Source organism: Falco rusticolus, chromosome 13, assembly GCF_015220075.1.
Source record: "Falco rusticolus isolate bFalRus1 chromosome 13, bFalRus1.pri, whole genome shotgun sequence".
Classification (NCBI taxonomy): domain Eukaryota; kingdom Metazoa; phylum Chordata; class Aves; order Falconiformes; family Falconidae; genus Falco; species Falco rusticolus.
The window spans coordinates 27,221,267-27,239,180 of record NC_051199.1 but is presented as its reverse complement, the minus strand read 5'-3'; positions in this window follow the sequence as shown (position 1 = coordinate 27,239,180).

Genomic DNA, 17,914 nt, shown 5'->3' with positions numbered 1-17,914 from the left:
GTTTAAAAATTATTCAAAATAATGCAGTGTCATATGAATTGGAAGAACAGATTTGACAGTCACTACTTGATTTCAGAAGAATTTATTCTTATGTCAGAATATAAGGCATGAACTAGAAGGTCTGCGTGTTTATTTAATTTATTTCAATGTAGATGCCCAGAGTATTTAAATCCAAACAAAACAATGTGTTTCTGTAGTGGCTGGTGGCTGTACAGTGTTGCATTTAGAGTACCTTACCTTCTTATCCTCGAAAACTTCATTTGAGTTACATTCCAAAAGGACAAAGGATCTCATTTCTTTCATAGGAACATTAAACCCAGTTATTTTTATTAAAATGTTTCATTTTAATATGAAACCTCTCAATTTCAAATTATGCATATTTTCTACGAATATGTGATTTATCTCTCCTTAAATGTCCATTTTAGTCGATTATTAAAATAAATAAAAACCTTTGAACAGATTTTAAGAAAAGCATGCTTTGAACACTTGAAAGAGTTTTGGGATTTTTTTTTTGTTGTTGGTTTTTTGGTTTTTTTTTTCCCTGCTGCTACATTTGTTTGCTGTAGTCAGCCAAGCTTCTAGGTGTTCAGTGGAACGTGTCAAAGGTGGTTAAAGAAAAATATTGATTAAGAAACTGCTAAAAAGACAGAACAAGTTGGGAATGGTGTAATCATTTTTCTACATGGTTAAGGTTCTCAGAGAGGCAGACCTTCAGTTGTGCTCTAGGGTGGCTGTGCTGAAATGCGTTTTTAATGAGCTAAGGGAGAATGCTAAACAATAGGAGTAAAAATAGGCAGATTTTATTCAGATTTACTTGGCTGAATAGGAAAAGATGTTGGAGAAATCTAGAAGAGCTAAATAAAATGGTAGGAGGATAAAAAAGAAAACATGCACTATTAAGATTATCAAATGGTTTACGATTTTGGAAAGGGAATATAATTCAACAGTGCAGGGTGCAAAACTGAACAAGGATTTTTGTCTATTTTAGCACTTAGAAACACAAGCAAAGAATTAAGGGGTTTTAATTTTTTTAATTTTAATTTTAATTTTTTTAAGTACGGTAAGGAAATAATAGCTCAATTATTATAGCGGAACTTGTGAATCAATTAATGGACCTGTTTAAATCAGAAAGAACAAAGAATGATGAGAAAGGTTATTTCAATGGTATCAATGGTACAAGGAAGTAAAGTTTCTCATACTGTTTGTTTCATGCTTCAGGTGTCAAGGGAGACCCAAGCTGAATGGCAGCAAAAGTAAAATTGTTTAATGGATATGCTTGTCCTATGGCAGTGGGAAATGTAACAGATTTAGGTCAGAAACAAAGTCATAATCCTGGTGTGTAAAACCCACCCTGGAATCTAGGATATGCAAGCATTCTCAGGATCACATGCAACATCACAGATGGCCAGGGAAAGACTCTGGCGTTGGTTTGATTTGGCTTTTTTTTCATTCTCTGACCTCAGCAGTTGCAGGAGTTGTTACTGTTTCTGGACTTGCTCAAGTGACATCCACCTGCACATGAGGTCATTTTGAAATCCAGTTGGAACAGATACTAATTGGATCAGCTTCTCCATGAAGACGTGATTATATCTGATGTTGTGGGTGTAGCTATTTCTTGCACACCTTGGCATCATATTTGGCTAAAAAGAAGACCTTTGCTTTCATAAGAAAGCAAAGATGCCGCATTTCTTGAGCTGCTACGGATATTCCTGTTCTTTGGTGCAGCGATGGCAATTGATCTTGAGGCACACTTGCTCCTCTAGTGCTGTTAAAAATGGATAAAGAGATGCTGTGATTTCTGAAGACTTTTTAACTGCTATTGTGGTCAATTGTTCCATATGATCTTGCTTACCAGATTTCTAGACTTAACAATCAATAAAAGTCATGACTCATGTCTTTGTATTTTCCTGACTACCTTCTACTATTTCAGACTGTAATTTCTCATACTGCACTTAAAAAATTGGCTTTTTCAAAAGCCATTTCTTGAAGTGGTTGGGGTGAACATTGCTATTTGAGATCAGCCCTTGGAAGAAATCAGGCTTAAACTCTAAGTCAAAACTGTTCTAGTGATATGCTGCAACTAGAGATCTTACAATATACTCAGCTGTTATTTTCAGACTGTTCTCAAAGACTTTAGGGTTCATCCTGGAACATCCCTAGAGATTCAGTTAGGCAAGTACAGAAAATGCCAGCACGCGCTTTATAAATGTAGACTAGAAGTATGTTTCAAACAAAAATATCCATCTGTCGGCACCAGGAAAAGCTACTTTTAATACACTTTGGGTAATTTCTTCAATGGCAGCTCTTGATCAGATCATTTTGCTGTTAATTTTTACCAGATTGAGTGGCAATTCCTTAATCCTGGTGAAAACTCTGTATGGTTTTACACAGTCCCTGGCATCTTTCCTAAAGGGCAGCTATTATAAACACCCGATTGCTGCTTGGGGGGCTGGTGTTACTTGCTTTGTTTATTATTGCAGGATCAACTGATTTTAGAACAAGGTAGAAGGAATGGATACACACCAAAACTTCTACCAGGGATTATATTCTCCTTGGCCTCTTGTAATTGTATTTCTTACTACTTAAATCTTAAGGACTTTAAATCAATATATTAACCCCCATTGAAATATACGTAGTGTTGTTCTGTATACTAGCAGATCCCTCTGGAATATGCATCAGCGTGGAGGGTTCTAAATATGGGTACTAAATCAGTGGGTTCGTGTTGCATTTTTGTAGTAAATATGTGTCTTCCATCACATTTGAGGATTTGAAAGTGAAAACTTAATACAAACAATGAAATAATTAATACCAGTCCAGTCTCGCAGGCCCCTTGCGCATCCTAACCCTCAGATGCGTGTGAATGCACAACAGAGAACGGATGCTCTCTCCCCTTCAGCTGTCTTTCAAAAGTGATTAATCTGGTTTATTTCACTGGATCTTTGAGCTCCATTCAAAGACATCCTGTGTTTCAGGAGGAATGTAAAATTGTGGAATAATTTTCATTCTGGTGTCTCCTCCCAGCTATATCAACTCACCAAGTCATATTTAGCAGAATGCCATGCTTCTGAACGAGGGAAACAAGTTTGTCTGGGCTTGCGGTAGGACCCAGTAATGATGAAAAACAATGTCTTGAATGCAGTTATTTTTTGTTTTGTACTGTGCGTTCTGGCTTTATAAACTCTTGAAAATTGTTATAAATAGTTGTGCACAATACAGCATAAACAGAGGAAAGCATAAAACTATTATATGTATTTTACAGTTATATACACATGATCTTTGAAATGCTTATTTAAAGATATGGATTACCCATTGTATTTCTGTAATCCTCAAAACCTATGAGATGGAAAAAAGAGAGACCATGAGGGATTGTCATTCAGATCTGGAATGTCACCAGTCTGAGAGAGAGGAACCTAACCGGTGAAGACAAATATTCAGCTGCATAAAAATAAGTGTTTTGACCCCTTTTTGTGTCAGTCATTCATCCTGTCTAATAGTAAAGTAACACACCTGACAAAATACTGAATTTTATTGTTCCATGATGTTACTTTCAGATGCTCCTAAATAACCCTTGTTGTTACAGCTGCCAAGACTCACCTGATAAAATATATTTTGATTCAGTTAATCATCCCGTTCTCTGGAGTCATAAAAGTAAGGCAACAGTTCATCTTTTCTGAAGGGTAGGAAATAGAAGTTAAAGCCTCTAAGCCTGTTGTGGTGTTAGTTATTGGGAAACTGTTCCGTGCCTCATTTGTATAAAATCTAAAAACAGAGAAGAAGGGAAAGTTCTGGAATATTTGGTAAACAGTGCCATCCCAGATCTCTTCTGGAACTCAATGAGACACTCAGTGTAGGAAATGGGGATATAACCCCCTCAGGACATGGGGCTCTGCATCTTGACCTTCTTAAATAAAGGTGAAGGTGTGCTGCTCGCCTTCTGTGGGCAGAGCTGTTCTGAAGCCCTGACAGAGTAAAAGCATTTTGAATACAGTTGTGTTTGGGACATGAATTAGAAATGTATTAAAATGATGACTGAAAATTAATTTCTTCCCTGCCCCCATCTCCAGCAAGTCCCCCTTCTGACAGCGAGCACTCCGATTATTTTCTGTATTTCAAGCACAGTGTCTGTCCTGGTCTGCGTGACTCTGCCCTCTGAGGCCACTTCTCCTTGGCCGTTTTGGTGTTCAGGGCAAGAATTGAACCTTTCTGAGTATGAGAACACATCATCTGAATTAGATAAGGGGTTTTTAATCCTCTCAGATGGGATTCAGAAGGCCCTTCAATTGGCAGAAGAGATCAAGATAGACAAACTTTACCTAGGGGTACTGGTGCAATTTCTGTAATGGGGATGAAGGGGGAAATAAATGACAACCTTTGAGTGTCCTCTGGCAACGCCAACAAATAGCATTTGCACTTGCTACATCATGCAAGACTCAGGAGAAGAATTTGGATTAAGAACTGCTTAGCACATGAGACCTATTTTTCTTGAGAAACTCCTTTAATCTCAGTTTCTTTAGTCATTGGGTTATATCTGCTGCTAGGGATGGAGTTGTTTTTCCTGAAGTAGAAATGATGTTTATTCTTATTTTTAAATTACGTGTGTTGTTATTTCTACACATTCCTCTCACAGCCACCTCCCTTTTTGATTACATGTATCTTTGTGCACTTTTCACCAAAAAGATTCCCCACACAGTCATTTTGTAGGTGAATGATGACAGTCAGAAAAAAAAAAAAAATCTACTTCAAGGACAACTTCAGCTTTAGTTCCTGCAAATCCGTGACCTCTCCTGAAGATGCTGGATGGCTGCCACCCGTGGTAAGGGCACGGTTTAGATGCCCGATTTGAACGTACACATCTGCCATGGCTTATCAAAGCCTGCAACCTACACACTTATTTCTCACATGGTGATTTCCAGTGATTTTAAAATACAGGGGTGGAAGTTACCTATGTCCATTTAGTTTTACGTGATTAAGACCTGAAATTATAAATTCTTCAAAAGAGCAGTTTAATTTTGCGTTACTGCTGAAAACTGCTTCCATGTTTTAAAGTGTCTGAAAGAATATAATCACATCCTACAAGTGACATAGGCAAGAGCGAGCGCTGTGCTGGAAAAAAAAAATGATGGAAAAAATCATTGGCCAAGCACAGAACAGTGCCTTAAGGGCTTGTGTTGGGCTCGCTGTCATTTACAATGATGTTTCCGTACTTTTTTCTATGGAAAGGGAGTACTGAGAGTATTTTAATCCTTCCTTTTTTGATCCCTGGGCACAGAGAAAGGGATTACGACAATCCTTTAAAAGGCAGTGTTTTCCCTTGCACTTAAATGCGTTCTTTATACCACTCCCATGTAAAAAGCCATTATGTTTTAGCATGGATCAGAAAAGTGCAGAAACATTACATATGATTTGTCTCATTGAGAAAGTAAGCTGTTTTAAACAGCTGATGCTTTGATCTGACTTGCAGATGAGATGGAGATAAACAAGCATTTCCTAGCACTTTGACTACATTCTTTCTTGCAAGAATAAGGCATTGTCTGTAAACAGTGGGTCTACTGGTTTGTGTAATATATTTGTATAAATAACACATAAAAAATGACTGTTTATCTGTTTTCCTTCTCCCCTACTTGAATCACAAAACCAGACTTAATTGCAGTGTGTGCCTGAATTAAAAAATAAATAAATAAATGAAGCAGTTAAAGTAATTAGAGCCATTGTTTTGAGGATAGGGAGAAACACTTGTGAATATCGCATAGGTATTCATAAATAACAATAGCCTGTTTTCTTATATAATGTCCTGTTTGTTGTTCTGTATCTGTTATTATAAATCATGCAGGATGTTCCTCCAGCTTCTAAGATACGCAGAAGCAGCTTTCGCTAGGTCATGGGTTTAGGAATTTATTTTTTGCTTAAAACATCTGGTTTACATGCTCACCTTTACCTGAAGTGAGAAACAGCATGAGGAAAACATCATTATCATTGGAACTTGGTTATTTGTACAGCAACCATGCCCTTATTGAAAAACATGAATATTGCCAACTGCAGAAATCGCACAGTGGGTTGGAAGCAATGGAATGACACGCTTAGGAAAAAAAAAAAAAAAGAGTTTGTAGAAATAAAAATTTAAAGATTAAATTCCAAATACTTTCTCCTGTGCAGCAGTCAGAAGGAGGACAAGGGATGAAGTGAGGTACGTGAGGCTGTTGCAGTGGAATAATCTGAGGACTTTGTTGAAATGTGAGGCTATAAAAGAAAAATTTGAATAGGTTCACAGAAGGATTTCTACTGCAGAACCTTTCAGAAAACAGGTGGTGTTTCAGTAAGGGTACTTCTAGCAAAGAAAAAAGCCACCCCCTATTTGCAGAGGGCTGATGCAGTATTTCTAGTGAACTAGAAAGTGTTGGCATTACTGGCAGGAGATGCGAAGGTGCCTCAGCTGTGGTGGGCAGCCAGGTGCCATGGGCAAGCCAATGGCAATGGCCTGGTAGGCAAGTGCAGTGTGAGCAAGGGCCACCGCTCTGAGCTCTGAGAAACGTGTATTAAAATGTATAAATCCATTCTTCAGAAAGAGGCAAGAAGTTGTTATATTGCAACAAACCACAAAAGCTGCCACATATCGCAAGGTGTCCTTTGGTTTCCTTTACGTTTGTAACAATGGCAAACCTCTCCTTCTGGGTTGGCATAGCTGTGCGAGCTGATGCAGGGCTGGGGGGGGGGCGTGTCACTCTGACCCCCCACATACGCGCTGGTAATAAGATTTCTTGGAAGCTCGCTATTGCCTTCGTGCATTGTATCAGCCGTGACCACAAACCTCCATATTTCTGCTTCTTTATTCCTGTTGGCCTTGGCACCGTGAGGCCTCTGTCTTGCAGGAGGATTCACCTGGCTCTGGGGAGCATCTGGGAACCTGTGGAAACCTCTGCCATTGTGTCTCTGGAAGAAAAGAATGGAGGAGAGGGTTGGGGCAGGAAGAAGCTTTCATTGGAAGCCAAGGTGAGGGTCTAAATTTTAGTCATTGAAATAATTAATTGCCTTTGCTTTTTATAATCAGATCTTCAAATTTCATTTTGCATTAAGGAAAGTGACAGGCTATCAGTAGATTTTTATCTTTTAGGTTGTATTTCTTTATGCATGTCATGTTTTCATGAGGCAACATAGTTGTGGAAAAAGTGCTCTTAGCTGCAGCTTCCATTAAATTTAATGCCTTTGTACTAAATCCAGTTTGGGATTTACTACATTTTCAGCATTTTTCAGCTAGAATCTCCTATTGCAGAGAAGTTGTACTTCTGGTAATACAGGTATTTCCCTTGTTAGCTCTAGCTTATGTTTTTTATGTTTTGATGTAATGAATTAGTCTAAAGACCAAAAATGCTTTCAGGTTCCCCTTCAGTTGCCGCCTAAGAAATAAATTTATTGTTGCACAAAGTGTAAAACAAAGAAAAAATGTAATAGAAAAAAGTTTTAATTCTCGGGAGCTTGAAGAAATGTGGCATTGCAGCCTTGTGCCTGATTTTCACATATCTCAGATGAAGGGCACAGACTGATTTGTGGTAAGCTCAAAGCAGGGATAACTGAAGAAACTAGCACTGATTCTTTGCAGTTCAAAATACACAGGCTGTAAAATTCAAACTACTTTTTAATATGATATTGCTTGTGCCAGTGTCTAGCTTGACATAGGCAAGGAAAAGGAGGAAAGGTGCCAGTCTGCCTCCGATAGCTATGGCTCACCATAACCATAAACACAATTTTCTGAAATAGGAATATGCTGCAAAGCTACAGAAGAGCCCGATTTGAACCTCGTTTCGTGATAGTCAGGAAGAGCAGCAGGTTCTGCGCTCTCCTCGTCCTGCTGCACATCCGCACCAAGAGCTGATCAGCCCGGCTGGTTCAAACAAGGCTTTACTGAAGTTCCCATTTACTAAATGAGTGCAAGCACATATGAAAGCTCTCTTGAAATCTGCATCTATCCCTCGTTTGTGCCATAGAATATTTCCTTCAGTTTTGCAGCTATGCTTTTAATTCCAACTGCACCTTACAGGAGTTTGGCTCTAAGATGATAGTTCATCTCCATTCTTTAGGAAAAAACCCCCGAAGGGCACAAACCATGAGAAGTTAGCAATTTGGCAAAGATTAAAAGATCAGCTTCAGAAAAAACAAATACAAGGTCGCCCCCCACTCCCTAAATATCCCTGACTCTTCAATAAACAAAAGCCAGAGTAGGAAAGACTTGTCTTGTGACTGATTTCAATATCAAGCAGCGTAGAACTGTATGTCTGAACTAATTTTTATTCCATGGCTGGAAAAAATTATGGACTCATGTGAAGATTCTCACAGTTCCAGTCTTTTCCTCAGTAGGATCCCTTTTAGGATTTCTCTCCACTCTTCAGCAAGCAGTTGGGTTGCAGTGAGTCAATGTGTTCACAGTTGTAAGGGTGTGGGCAGGCAGACCTGTAGGCAATGGGATGTGGTACAGACAAACTAGCTATGAAAGCGTACACATTAAGAAACAGGGCTGGGAAATGACTGCAAAATTTAACAGTTGCTCCTCTTAGACCAAAACACAGATTATTTTTTTTACACCAAACTTCACAAACATTACAGCTGGTACATAGCTGTGTAAACAAAGGCTTTACACGATGTATAATGGTACTGGGCAGATGTCAGCCGTTGATGAATCTCTTGTTGGCTGTTGGGTGTTCTGGTGGTGAGGATATAAAGGAATTGGAATTGAAACACTTTAATAAAATGCTGTTCAAAAAGACCTTTTGAAAATCTCATCCTAGGTGAGGGTTTCTGAGGTGGGAGAAGAAGCAGGCTGGAAGCAGCTAGGGAGCTATTCTGAACACTCAGTTCCCATGTAGGTGATGAGCTGTTCTGGAAATAACTTTGTAAAACAAAGCAGTGCAGTATGTGAATTCAGAACACAGCAAAGCTTCCCCCCAGCCCTGAAATTTCTACTTATACATTTGAGGACAGAAATATACCTCTGGGAACTTCAGGTACAATGCACAATAATAATTTTGTTTTTTAATGGGAAATAACATGAGCAATGCATCATTACTGACTACCACAGTGGAAGTTTATAGCAGTTTCATTTTTAGCCATTAATAAACAGGCTAATCATTAACATTCATTAATGAGGAATGTATTGGATATTATATTATTGAGTTGTTATTCTGAATACATAGCGCTAAATGTGGTATTTAATTATAAATTACTGCTTCACTGCTCCATATTCCAAAGACACAGTACAATATTTCACAGCTTTAGTGGTTTATACCTTATGCTTTGGTTTTCTATTCCACATTTTTAAAAACTCTCTTTCCATAGGACCTGGGTTTGCTGTTCACTGTTTCACTCCAAATCATTATTTTGATGAAACATGTAAGGACGGTAAATGGGAGGGTAATAGTTTAATGTTTCTTGAAATTATGTGTAATGCTTGGAAGAATCACAGCACTTGTACTAGGAGTCTTCATGCATGTTTCCAGAATAGCTTTTTGTATAGGAAGGGTGAAGAATCTAATGGCTGTTTCATTTCTAGGGACATAAGCACAATTAATGCACATCAGCTTTTTGTGGAATGACAAACTGATTACCTCTTCACTGCCAAGAGCAGGGTTTTCACTTGTTTAAAAAAAAAAAAAACAAAACACTGTTAATGTTAATATTTTCCTATTTTTATAAATGTATATCATCTTATAAACATGGTATTTCCATTTAGGATTATGTCCATGGATAGGTTCAGCTTCACAGTCAATGGGATATGAAAATTCATGGGGTTTCACACTTTGGCTCAATTTGGGTAAATGTTAAATTTGATAAAGTGGGCCACAGACAGACAGCTGAACGGCTGGAACACAAGCTGCAGATTTGATCCTTGCACTCTTTACAATACAGGAAATTTACTCTAGTGTTGGGAGATATTAAATTTCTGAGCTTAAAAATTCATTATGTATCTGCATGAGGGAATAATAAATTCAATATGCCATCTGAAGGGCTGGGCTCCTAGCAGCTGTGAAAATCAAGAGGACCGCTGTTCAGCTGGTGCCGTGAAATGGGGCTGTGGTCTTGGTCTGAGCTGCTGCCAGGGGCCGGGTCAGCAGGCTGCACCTCAGCTCTCTGCCGTCCACCCTGGCTTTCACGTCAGCAGTGAAGAACGTATATGGAAAGTGAATTAAGGTACTTATACGGGAGGCTGGCATGACCGGTGAGTCAAGTGAGAGAGATTAATCTCAACCCAGTGCGCACTGCGTTTTCAAGGTCTAGGATGTTGACATAGCTGATGCTTAGATTTCATGCAAAAGTATTTTCAGGAGCGGAGATCCCAGCACAAGCAGGCAGGAGGAGGAGGAGGGGTCTGTGGAGCTCAGACCTGTGTAACCTTCATGCTTTTGCTTCTGTCTTAACTGATTACAGAGGTGAGGTCGCTGGAGGAGCAGAAAGGAATAAAAAGAAGGTGAAAAGGAGACGGTTCGAGTCATAAAAGTTGCAGGAGAGGCATGACTTGTTTTACTGATGTAAAATTCCCTGGGTGGCTGAGCAACTTGACGACTTAGTCAGGAGAAATCCTAGAGATGTTTCTGAAAGGGATAGTCCTCTAAATGAAATCATCTAACTGTGAAGTGCTAAAAATAGATTTCCTCTCCAGTTACTTGAAGGTTGCTGGTTTTGGCTCGAGTAAACTGTGTTTGAAGCTCCTGTCTTCACCACCACTACAGGAGGTCTGTTTCTGGAAAATGTGTGATTATGAGAACAAGCAACACATTTGTTGGCTTTCCCTCTTGCATGAGTGTTTGTTCCTGCTGGCCTGCAGTTCTGCGACTCCAGGGCGTGCTCCCCCTGCGTACCAGGGACGCATACATGGAAAAGATACACTGGCACTGTTCCGCGAGGGGACCAGGTGATTGTCGCAAAGGCTTCAGTCCTGTGACACTGCTTATTGCATAGCCACATGCTGGGAATCTGGGAAAATTTGTATCATCCCTTACAAAATCCTGTCCCCCAGTGCTACAAGCTCACCCTAAGGTAGGGTGGGAAAATAGAACACCCAAAAGATGTTCAGGAACATGTCCTCAGTGATTTTCTGCCTTTGTCCAAGCACCGTAATATTTTAGTACACACTTTAATACATAAGCCAACACTGTTTTTCCCATCCAGACAAACCAAGCTCCCTTTTTTTTTTTTTTTTTTTTTCTCCCCAAAGGAAGCTCTTAGAAGTTGCCTTGTTTTGGTGTTTTGCACATAATAAATATCCCTATACGCTAATGACACAATACTTCAACAGAAATGAACTACTGATGCATAAAAGGTTGTTACTGGCAGTGCAGTGCCACTTACAGAAGCTCCTTCTCTTTTAAGGAGGCTCAATTACCTTTCTGAAACTGCCGGGACATCACAAAGATAATGCTCCCTTTCAAGAAATCTCTGTCTTTGAGCTTCCTACTGACGGAAACCCTGTGTTGCTGAAAGGTGCCAATTAATCCTTAAACAAAGATATATTGCTTGTCATAGGTTCCCGCTGGTGTCCAGTCACAGAAAAGCCATTTCTATCTGCTAAAATCTGACTTACTTATGTTATTGTCTGCTCCTGTCTTATAAATATCTGACATACATTTCCTTCCAAATAAGAATTTCTTTTTCATTTTCCCCTTATGGCAGCTCTAGGAGGTGTTTTGTTATTTCATAACAACATCCCTGAGGCCAAAGAGCTAATACAGAGACTAAATTCCCTAAAGCAATTTTCTTTGATATCCACACCCTCTCCTTGTTCTATTGGTACAAGCAGAAGTTAGAGACAGATGAAAGCTACACAGTTACAAGTTCATCTCCTGGCAGTTCAGGAGCTTTTCTCTACAGTTTCTTTCTAGTGCTTTGGCCAATCTGTTCTAGCAAAGTTTCTTGTAGCTGTCTGTTAAAGAGAGAGAAGTTTCTCCTGTTATTCAGCCTAAATTTTCATTGTCCTTATTTCATCATTCCCCCCACCCCCACCCGGTTCTACTTTCTTGCAGCTTGAAAGCAGAAAATTGCACACCTTCAGTACTTCAAGGAAAGAAGTCTTTCTGGAAAGAAGATTACTAATTGTGGAAGCCTTATGTAAAGTTACTAAAATTTTATTTCTAAACCTGAAGATACAATCGATTTCCTCCTAGCTATGAAACATAAAGACTGCTGGAACAAAAAGGCAGATTTATGATCCTGTTGAATTACTCTAAGACACTATGGCTGAGCAACGTGAGACAAGTTAATCTGACAACTGTTGGCTTCTCAATGGGTTTTGCAGGGTTCTTTTTCTATTTGTGTATGATAAACATTTGTCCACTACTAGTTTGAGCAAATCCAATGATACACTATAAAAGCAAGAAGTGGAGGAATGTTTCAGATGATTCTTCTTGCTTCTTTCGCTGTCATTCATGGGGTTAGTAGCTGTCAAGCTCGCATACAAGTCAGGACAGGTCCTTATCATGTTGAAAGGGAATAAACACTGATGCTTCTGGAAAATGGGCATATTATATATATATTATATTCTATATATATATATATTATAGGGCATGCCCTCAGCCAGGAACCTTCTAGCTGGATTCCCTTCTGAAGGAGCAGAGCTGCCTTCCAGGGAGGTGGCCCTCCAGCCCAGGGGGGAAAGGCAGACAACAGGGCAGCTAGGGCAGGCTGAAGGTCCAAGCTTTGTGCACGGACAGCAGTACTGTGGGGAGCTGGTGGAAATGGGAGGTAGGAAGAGGTTAACAAGCAGTGGGAGAGGAAGGAAGAAGAAATCAAAGTTTAAAAAAAAAATAAATCTCAGTCTACCTCTTTCAGTCTTTGGCTTAAAGTTGCTAGGTCTTGTTGGCCTCCTGCTTTTTTTCAAATCTATTAATAGTGATTTATTTAACATTTCTGTTTGCTGTAAAAAGTGAAGGTACATCAAGGCTAAATCTAAGCATATCTCCAGCTCTTTGTTCTCTCTTACAAAGGCTGCAGCTGAGATTCTTCGCTACCTTGCACCTTGAGATACTAATTACATATGTCAAATTAGGTGTGGACTGCTACTACCAACATCAGAAGAGAGTTTTGTTTGATGTCTTACACCTTCTCTCCACAGACTGAAATCACTGCCAGAGGTGCAAGACATTTTAATACCTGCCTATCCACTTACCTGTTTATCTTGATGGAAAAGTTTCTGATTAAAATATGGGAGTAAACCAGCACACTTGCGATACACTTCTTGCTTTTGACGTGATGCTGCACTTATAAAGTTTATAAGGACAGGTGGATTAACCATTCCTGTTCCAGTTCACCTGTCTGAAGTGTGGTCAGATGCACGCATAGCATTTACCTATGGGCATTTGCAAGCTTAGGTCAATAACAGTTGTGATATGCCTTTTTATCATAGTAGAAGGTGCGATAGAAAGAGAAAGCATTTATATTTAAGGTAAGCTTGACAATTCTTTTCACTGATTTTAAAAAAACAAATATTATTTTCCATAAAACCTCCCTAAGGATCTATTTCTTTCAGTAACTAAAATAAACAGTTGCAATCATCTTGTCGCACCTTCATGACGTGACGTGTCAGCTAGCATTCAGTGCTCTGGGGTGGATATAAATTCCCTGCATTCTTTTCCCCTGTTGGCTCCTTCAATGTGCGACCAGGACCCCATTTCGATGGAGACTCACTCACCGACCTGCTTGCAGCGGCTAAAGGTAAGCGTGTTCAGGAACCTTGGGGCCCCAGCTCACACGTTCCTCTGGGAGGGACCTTTCCTCTCACTGCTCTTTACACCCACCTGCTCTTCTGCATAAATAATAAATAACAAAAATAATCCTGTGTAGGGCATTTCCCCTTTGGATGTAACCTGCAGCACTACAGAAGTGGGGATAGTCCAAATATACCGTTGTAGTTGGAGAAAAGGGACAAAACTCTGTGTCCTGATAAAACGGGGTTTCCTGGGGACTGGGTATAAGCCTTCTGGAAACGTGTCTTATAGTAAACAAGTTTCAAAGAGACAGTTGTTACAAAGCTGCCACAGTTTCAACTTTGAGCAATGAATACTGTAAATACAAATTGCTGTTATAAAATGCAGTGATTGTAATTTCCAGGATTTTTACTTCCCTATTTTATTCTGCTGTTTATACCCAACCAAGAGCTGCAGCAATATAAAAATACATAATTTGTTCAAATGCTCACTAATACACTGTTTAATTCAAATTGTTTTTAAATAGCTTCCTAAATTCTATTTAATTTTGTTATTTTTGGATTTATTACTGCTTTAGTTCATAAAACTGCTGGATTCCAAAATCTGAATTGCAGTCCCTCTATTTTCCTTTACTACAATAAGTTGTATACAAGTATTCTTGATTATTTTCCTTTAGTTCCTTGTGAAATAATAAAGTAACAGCTTTTTATGCTCTATTTAAATCTTGAGTGCCAGCCAAGATCCTTCTTTCCCTGTTTTAGCATCCATTTAAAGTGAGTTTTCTAATCAGCGATGCTCTCCACATCATAAAGCCTCCCCTCACTATCTTTGCTGATAACTCCAGAGATTTTTCAGGCTGGGAAATTATTGGTCATGCCTCCCTAGCTATGCTTCCCCCAAGAATCTAGCCCTTAGGAAATTCATGCTCTGAGCTCCTATTCCCTGATCTCGAGAAATATATAGATTTCATGAGCAGATGGTTACATGTAATTTCGAAGGTCAGCACTCAAGGAGGTTAGAAAACTTGGAGTGAATACTTACATGCCATACAACTTCGTTCACTTTTGGGTTTGGTGAATTTATTTAATTGATCTTAAGCGTATTCTCCCTTTAAATGGTCTCTCTTACTATTGGATAAAAGCCTAAAAGAACAACATTCGATTTTAAAGTGCAAATATTAGTCTGAATCAAGACTCCTGTTGATTTAAGACACCTGTTCAATAAAAACCATGAGATATTTGCAATGCTCAAAACAGCACGGTAGAAAACAGAATGTATATACTTGCATTCATGTGCACGTGTCTGCCGCCGGTGAGCTCTTCCAGGCAAACTGGTAACCCAGACTGGTGCTCCCAGCTCTGCTGTGCGGAGTGGAGCAAAGCCCTTTGCGCCCATCTCAGGGCTCCTTGTGATGCCAATGTATGTTTGCTCTTCTAGTGACGATCAACAGCCACTCTGCCAGGTAGTGTCTCCAATTCAAGCCACATGAGGTAAAAATAAGGTAGAGTGACTCTGGAAATCAGAACATGACTGCAATGCTTGAAAGGGTGGGAAAAAAAATGCAGAACTCAAAGTAACCCTGTTCAAAACTGCTAAGCATCTGGAAAAGCATGTTCTGCCTCAACACTCTTCTCTCCTGGCAAATTTCTGAGACATTAAAAGCAAACAAATAAATTGAAAACTAAAACGCACCTCCACACATCCTATTTTTTTGTTATACTCCCAAATCAGCAACAGACTGATGTCACAAATGAAACACTTGGATTATAACTGTGAAAATAAACTCTGCAGAGAAAACATCAAACTACATTCAAATTCAAGAAACGGTGCTTAACTCGGGCTGTAAAATGAAAAGACAGTCAACAGCAGGGAGAACTCATCATTGTGAGCTGGGTTATTATGCTCATATTTGAACGTTATCAAGTATTCAGATGTGAGTTGTGGTTTCTAAACATCTCCATAAACCTGTTCTCATAGAAATGGACTCACTTTAGAAGAGATGATGATGTGTATATCCCTACGACGATTCACTAGATCTTGATCTTTTCTTTCCTACCCTCTTATTGTTAAACGTCATTAAGACTTTTATTAATAAAATCTTTTTTCCTATGTCTTCTGAGATATACCAGAGGTGCTTCTGTGTTAAATATGGCAACAATTTTAATATTGTAGTTGGTATTTATATTTTGTCTTGCTTCCAAGAATCTCTGTCTTTTAAAGAGCGGCTCAAAATTTTGTCATCTGGCTCATGCAATAAAGATGAATAGATATTAAATGCTTCCATTGATATCTCTTTCTAGCAGTACTTTTAGCAATATTCCTTGATTCTACTACTTTCAAGGTCAGTTTGCTTCTTATTTAGAGAGTCAAACTTTGTAAAGCCTCTCTTAACAGACTAATGACTTGAGATTTTGTTTGTTTTTCTCTTTGTTCGAGTACAGTTTTGCCTGGGTTTTATAATACAACTACTTGAGAATAAGGAATCTGTTGTAAGACATGACAAGGACAAACCCTCCTCTGGCTTGCATTGCAGGTATAGGGTTAAAATGCTTTTTGTGCAGTGTGTGTTTGGCTGTAACTTGCAGTTCCCGCGTCATCGCGGTTTTTACACTCTCTTCTGCTACACTCTTTCTCTTGCTTTGCTTGGTTTCATCCTTTCCCTTTTGTCTTTTGCGTTTGAAGGCAAGGTCAGAGAGCCGCTCGTCTGCGTGGGCTCCCAGCAGAGCGGGAGATAGCTGACGTGAAAGCCCGGTCTGAGCTGCGTGGGGGTACGGAGGACGCCTGAAAGGGAAGTTCTAACAGGAAAAAAGAAAGCTGGAAGGACCCAGAGGTTTGTGGCATAACCCTTTGGAAACAAGAGGTCATATAGAGGTTTAAAATTGTATATAGTTTTCTTCCAGCTTTGATGGAAAGTTCCTTTAGAGCCCAGCTGGAAGAAAGGACTCAAAGTGATGGGAGGGTTTGCAAAAGCGCTGATTTTTCTGCCTTATCATCAGTATTGCACACTTTGCAATATCCGAAGTCTTTTACTTTGCTGTTTAAAAGTCTGTGGAGAGAGGAGTAAATTATACCCTTCAATGACAAATTGACTGTATGAGTAAAGTGCACACACAGAAAATTAATTATAGCAACTTTAACTCTGAAGATTTCCTTCTTCCTTCCTCCACCCAAAGAAAGACTGAGGTAGTGTTGCCTACAACAGCTTGCAGCACTATTCGTTCTCACTTCATGTAGCTACATACTGTGCTTTGAACGTAGGTCATATAGTGTGGAGAGGTGACAATTTCTTTAAGCTGGGTACCTGAGACCCCACAACAGACATGGCTGAGGGGACTGTCAGGCACTTTGTGAGTCTCTATAAGTAGTACAATGTGCCCAGGTGAAACACATCAAATAGACACTCCTCTTTTCATTTAAAAAATTCAAATCTATGGACTTTGCACAGAAGTGTCTGCTTTGACAATTTCTTTCAGGGTTTTTTTGTGGTGTTTTTTGGTTGTTTTTTTTTTTTTTTGGCAGAACAGTTGCAAAAGAGTGATACACTGACATTCTGCAAAGAACTCTAATCTGATTTTCTGGTTCAAAATTAATTTTGGTTTCAAATATGACCCAACAGACAGACAAATCTTACTTAAACTTGTCAAATCCTGGATAAAATATTTCAGTTGATACAGACTGACATTTTTAAGATGTTTGATTTGTAAAAATGTTCTCAAATGATGTTTGAGATGTTTGATTTGTAAAAATGTTCTCAATTCCAGCTTTTTCTTATGAACCGTGAAGGGAATAGTTTTAGACCTGTCATTGCATATCTCAGTGACCAGTGATTCACTTCATCGCTTTACACGTGCAATATACGACATATATAAATCATGGGTCTTTAAATGCTTCTGTTTTGTAAATGCAAGGACAAGATTTTAATTATTAAATCCAAATTATCAAAGGGGAGCATCTGCTTAACAAAATGCTGAAGCCTGACACGTTTCCTGGAATCAGATGAACAAATTCCAGCTGTTTAGATAGAAACCCCAAATACATGAAATTTGTGGTTTCACTCTATCCCCATGCCTGACCACTTCTCATGGAAGAAAGAAATTCTTCCTTCCTGTGAGGTACCCTGAAACATACAGGCAACTCAATCAACTTCAAAGGGATTAAATAGTTTGGCACATTTAAGACCTAAATTATAGTATTTTGACCCTGAATTACTTCATCTTTTTTATCACCTG